Below are 5,353 nucleotides of genomic sequence, written 5' to 3'. Positions count from 1 at the left end.
AGTATATGTACTGCTTTCAATAAAAGTAACCACTCACCTATATTTTAAAATATTTAAATATATTACTAATGCTACATTCATTGATTGATTGTTTATTCAATTTCTACAGGCACCTAATCTCCAAGTGACTGAAAGTAATCTCTGAGAGGATTAAAAACACATTGTTAGAAAATTTTTAATTAAAATATCCCATAACATTCCACTGTGCTTACAAATTGTCTTGCCCCAATGTGTGTTGGAAGAGCAAAGTTTTTAAGATCTTCCTAAAGATCAGCAGAATTGGGGCCATATGAACCTTGGAAAGAATGTTGTTACAGAAGGCAAGAATGATGATAGAGATGACATACCTTCAGGATATCATAGATCACATTGTTTTGTTAAAGGGTCTACAAATGTGGTGAAGTTATAGGATGGACAGAAGCAATTGGAGGAAGTTTGTCCTGCCAATATCCAAAGCATAAGCCATGGATGCTCAAAATTAATTTGTTAAGAACCCTAGAATCATGGCAATGTGTTGATCAATCGGTACAGAAAGATCTGAAACTTGGTATTTTCATGTTGTTAAAATACAATTGTTGATTGTTCAAAAAGACTCATCTTTATTTTTCATAGATAGTGTTAACCTGCTGTGTATCTTGTTTACAGTCTTGGCTACTTAATCCTTTGGAAATCTTCCAAACAAAATTATATGTAAAGAAAGATTATTACACTAGTTTTTTCCCACTTGTACCAAGTTATGGCATAAACATACCCTGGTGCAGTTTCCCAACCCACATGTGATCCTTACCTGTTGCAATGGTATTTTCCTACCGATTCTGATACCTCATCAAGATGCGTACAATCTGTTAGGCTTTAACATCCGTTAACTTGGAGAAAGTATCTGTGTAGAAATAGAAGCAGTAGACGCAAGGATTCAGGAATAGGGTAAGCAATTTTTATGCCAGAATAATTTCTGATGCTTCAGTGATGGGTTGATGTACTTTAGTTCAGCAAAGGAAAAAGTTCCTTAAATTCGGTGTGTATTACTTATTCCAGGGAATAATGTATTATATAAGATACTAAAATTTTAGATTAAATACAGAGTTCCCTTGAAACAAAAAAAAGGTGGTTATCCAAACTCACTTCCTACTACTATAAGCCCGTGTCATATTTGATATTTTTCTTGTTGGTCTTCCACCTTTAGAAATTAGGCAGGCTATGCCTAGAGAAAGGGCCTTTTTAGAATAACACCTATGTTTGCAATGCCTTCTCCAGACATCTTCCCCATTCTAATTTTGTCATGTTTATGGTGATAATGATTGGCCTTCGGCTTTTATAATATATATATTTTTTCTATTATTTTACTCAAGATCCTTGTTCATAAAGGAACAAGCTTATCGGTTGGCATTTCAAATGAGTCAATATGAATATGAAACCACATGAATGAAGACTGGAATGAATGGATGAATGGAATCTAAGCAAAACTGGAGATCAGATCTATTAGAAATGGTAGTAAATTGGAAAGAATAGCAATGCTAACATAAGTGATTTGATCAAATGATGTCAGCCTGTAGATAATAATGAGAAGATCCAGTAAATATTGGAACAACTAACACACAACTAACTATGAAGCAGTTGTAATTCAATAATAGTTTATGATGAATGACTAAGCATATGATTATCATCAAATGAAAAATATATTGGCTTTAATATATTGTTACATGGATCACTTTCATAGCAGATGAATTATTGTGATTATTCTGCTTAGTCATTCCTTAACACTACAGGTGTCTGTGAATAAACATTCCACTGGGCCCTTGCCTCTAGTGGCCAACTTCCTTTTTAAAAATTGTTATTTCTTATTTTTATTTACAGTGTGCTTTTCTATCCATAGGACACTAAAGGATTCGCTAGGATGTAATGGAAAGTATAGAGAAAGCTGAATCTCTCTGGACTTCTAAAAGCATTTTTAAAATCTGTGTGTGTTTTATTCTTTCAGCAAAACTTCCCTAGTTGGTACTTTTTCACTAGAGTGCCATTGTCTCATCCAGTTTGAACAGATGTTGTTTGGGAAACATGTTTTGTTGATCTTCCTTGAATTCTTTGTTATTCCTTTGTTCTTCACATGCTGTGTTCGATTCTTTCTCAGCAAAACCTTTTTTGATCCGATTTCAGTTATCTGATTTTGGTCTACTTTGATTTTTCAATTCATACATGATCATAAACACAAATGAAGCTACAAGCTATCAGTATCCAGGGCATTATATAATAAGTGGAATTATGTGCTAGCAAATGTAAACTGGCATTAATATACTGTTGTACAGTTCATTAATTAATGTATTTATGCATTGTGGATATACAGAGTCATCATGCAATGCGTACTATAGATATGCCGTAGCTCCTGATTCAAGTACCCAGCTATTATTATTAATATTATTAGTATCATCATCATCACACAGTCAGCCAGATGTTCAAACTGGGCTTGGCATTTTTGCCTACCTATCAAGTCCTTACCAAGGACCTGGGATAGGCAAATCTGGATGTTTGATGGTGTTACAGATATCATCAAAGGATGGAAGCAGTTCCAAGTAAAGCTGTCTTCTGCAATTGACTGATGGAAAATTTGTCAATGCCAATGATGGGGTTCAAGTGGTGCTCCAGTTGTTTTGGGACTGCACCCAAGGTGCCTATTACTATTGATACTACACTTGCCTTTACAATTATTATTATTATTATTTGCACGCTTCTAACTCATTCTGTCATGACAGTGTGCAACAATATAATATATCACAAAATGTCCTTGGTAGGGGTGAAAAGAAACTCCACAAGCATAAAGACAGATTAGTATTCAATTAAAAGAGCTGAACAGATTAGTATTCAATTAAAAGAGCTGAACAGCATTGATACATACCTTTTATTATATAAATAGTTTTGAACTAATTTAATTTAATGTACTCAGATTCTCATATCTTCTTCTATCCAATGTAAATCTGGCATTCCATTTTTTGCTCATTTAAAAGCTGCAGCATCTCTCCCTTGTTTCCTACAGCAATAAATAAAGGTCTGTCTTCAACTTGAAAAATCTCCTCCTTTCCAAGTATTCTAATAGCAGAGATAGTGGGTGGCCACTTGAGAATTTTGACTCAAAGAGATGAATAAGGTCAATAGTCCAGGTTTCACAATTATGTCAAGTGTAGTCCTTCCAGACATAGGCACAGATTTTTCAATGGCCAGCTGCTGTGTAGGATACAAAGTACATACTGAATTACTAACGCTAGTATTAACAGCATGGTCTACTAGAGTTTCGACTCTAAAAAGCATAATACGCTTGTCTGTTCATATTCATTTCAGACTTTGAGCACAAAACCACAAAGGTACAGGGTACAGATCAGGCAGTGCTGTGCTTGTTCGAAAACCAGTGCAATTATTTTATCTCATAAATTATTGTTTTTGTTAGCTTAATCATATCTTACAGTTTGGGACCAAGGTTTTCTATCCCTCTGCAAATGTGCTCAAGCATTAAGGTAACCTATTCTGTACATTGTAATCAGAGTGCACAAGTTCTATAAGCTTTAAGGGATTGCACCAAGCTAAGCCAAAGTATGGATGTCTCAAATATTTGCATCCATTTTGCTCCTTAAAATCTCATTTAACCACTCTCAAAGAGCAAAACAAAAAACAAAAACTAAACCTTCAAAACAAAAATTTGGCTTTATCAATTTTCAGGGTCCAGCAGTCATGAGAGGAAGGTTAATGGGTCAATCACATGTGTGCCCTGATCCTCACTGTTTTGGATCCTGCAGTATGTTGAAGTATCAAGTGTCCGCATAGAATCAACCCACATGCCAAGCAGTTGAAAGAGTTGAATGCCAAACCCAGGAAATAATCTTCTTGGCTATGACCCTGCATAGAAGCTTTGAGGTAGGGTGGGGAAGATGATGAAAACAGCATCATGTCATTATACTCTCTGTAAGCTTTTTTCCTTTTCTATTTGTGCTGTGATATCTCAAGCACATGCAGTGGGTTAGAGTTAGGGTTATTCTGTTCTTTGGTTTCTTTTAATGTGGCTTGGATGATTGTTACAACAAAAATATTATATGTCATTTAAAACTATTTTTATTTTGCATAGGCTTTTAAATACATTGTTAATGCAAATTCTGGATTTACATCTACTCTGAGATTGGACTGTGGATTCTGAGTTTTCAATTAATCTCTCTCCTTTTTCACCTCTCTCTCAAATCCTTTAAATATTTGTTTCAAAAGCAAAGAGAAAGGGAGAAATATTTGTATGATTGGTTTTCCCCCTATTTTGTTAAAAAGACTGGCTTTGGCTTTTTAAGTGAAGCTACAGCGAAGGAGATGCATTCTTGTCTATGGTGAAAAGTTGACTTCATTTATACTGAATGTTATTAAAATTCAGCATTCTGCTGAGATCCAGCTAGTTCAAAGCTTCAGATAGGAAAGAGAAACAGTGATATATTCCACCTGGATAAGATTGGGGGGGGGGATATTGGTATAGCAACCTTAGAAACATTTATTTTGATTCCAGTACTACTGATATTTGATTGTTTGCTGCTATCCAGCTTGATATTCTAAGTTACAGGTAGTCCTCAACTTATAACCACAATTGAGCCCAAAATTTCTGTTGCTAAGTGAGGTAATTGTTAACTGAGTTTAGCCCCATTTTATGACCTTTCTTCCCACAGCTGCTAAGTGAACCATTGCAGTTGTTAAGTTAGTATCCCTGTTGTTAAATGAATCTGTCTTTATAAATAAATGAACCCTGAGATAAAGGGTAGAGGATATAGAGAACAAGCAGATTTAGAGGAGCTCCATTGTTTCTGCCTCCAGATTCTATCAAATAGATTGCTATCCCTGACAGTTATTTTAGCCAGTTAGAGATAGTGAATCATAAGAAAGCCTTTTCGATTACACGATGTCGTCTGCTTCCTTCAGCCATCCTGGACAGCAAATATAAGGGATGGTTGAAAGGCTTTGTCCTTGTGATTATGGAGAGGTGGAAACCTCTGGACACAGCCTTCTTCACTGCTCTTTTTATAGACACATATAAACCAAATTTATTTTCCTGATAATTAATAGGTATCCTGGCTGTTCCAACAGTTATCTTCAGTGGTTGCTTAAAAATAAACAGATCATAACCCTAGCGCAGGTAGCTGGATTCTGCGCAGCACACTAAAGTTTGGTGTAACCTGATGAATAATCCATTATAATCATTTAAATTTACTGCAGAAAAAACAATTACTACCAACCTTCCTTCAATCGAGGACCTGTATACTGCACGAGTCAAAAAGAGGGCTGTGAAAATATTTACAGACCCCTCACATCCCGGACATAAACGGTTTCAACTCCTTTC

The sequence above is a fragment of the Notechis scutatus genome, chromosome 4 (genome assembly GCF_049901735.1).
Source record: "Notechis scutatus isolate UNSWTSFEM ecotype Mainland chromosome 4, rNotScu1.2, whole genome shotgun sequence".
Lineage (NCBI taxonomy): Eukaryota > Metazoa > Chordata > Lepidosauria > Squamata > Elapidae > Notechis > Notechis scutatus.
Note: the sequence above shows the minus strand (reverse complement) of the source record.